The sequence below is a fragment of the Nanorana parkeri genome, unplaced genomic scaffold (assembly GCF_000935625.1).
Source record: "Nanorana parkeri isolate BGI_ZX_2015 unplaced genomic scaffold, ASM93562v1 scaffold389, whole genome shotgun sequence".
NCBI lineage: Eukaryota > Metazoa > Chordata > Amphibia > Anura > Dicroglossidae > Nanorana > Nanorana parkeri.
In genome coordinates this window covers 397,148-398,052 of record NW_017306657.1, presented here as the reverse complement: position 1 = coordinate 398,052, position 905 = coordinate 397,148, and the positions used below count along the sequence as shown (strand labels likewise).

General features: G+C 45.3%; 1 protein-coding gene across 1 annotated transcript in view; it reads left to right on the top strand.

Annotated features, from left to right (window-relative positions):
- FKBP15 (FK506 binding protein 15) overlaps positions 1-905 on the top strand; it is a 44,468-nt gene that overhangs the window by 42,691 nt on the left and 872 nt on the right. The window lies entirely within an intron of this gene.

Below are 905 nucleotides of genomic sequence, written 5' to 3'. Positions count from 1 at the left end.
TGCTATTTTACAGTAATTTTCAGTGAGGTCACAGATGGAGAAAGTATAATATTGCCAACAGAAATTACGCCTTTCTGTCTTCTAAATCTGAAAGAAAGAAAAATGTTTCAGCTTTAGAGGGACTTCACAGTTTTCCTGAAGCTGTAGTTGGAATCAGATCACAGAATCGATTTCTCTGTATTTAAAGACTTCAACGTAATTTTACATGTAGGATGACCAAATTGAACCATTTTGAACACGTCAGTGATTCTCTTTCTCAGAATGTCTGTACTCCACAATGGTTCCTTTTAGGTATCTTTTGAGAACCTGGATCTTGGCACTTCCAAGAACCCTTCTTATATTTACTCCTTTTATATGCCAGGAAAGCTGTAGAACTGAACTAGATGTCCTCTAATAGCTAGACATTAACGTTTGGAAGCAAATAATAACGTTTTGCTTCTTCATAGGACAACTTGTGAGACCTGAGGATGCCCTCCAAAGTGAGATCAAATCCGGGGAGAGTGGATCAGTTGTTAAATCATGTGTACATCCGACTTAATCCTTAACAAACAGCCCTTGGCACCTTCCCACCGACGTAATCCATATATGCATCAGCTGGCCCGCTGTTCTGCGCTGAGTGCACTCACAGCTTGGTCAATGTGTCAGCACATTGACCAAGCTGTCACCAACAGTTCCTGGTCACAGATTACAATCGGGACCCGGTGCAAAGGGCTTTCAAATCATGTGACTGCTATGATCACATGATTGGGATGCCCGGCTCCAGCTGTCCAGAACCCTTTAAAGGGCCAGCAGGAGCTGGTGCCAGAGGGAGAGTCGGGGGGGGAGGGAGGGAGAGAGAGAGAAGAGTGTGCATGGGGAGGGAGGGAGGATGGTGCATGGGGAGGGAGGATGGTGCATGGGGAGGG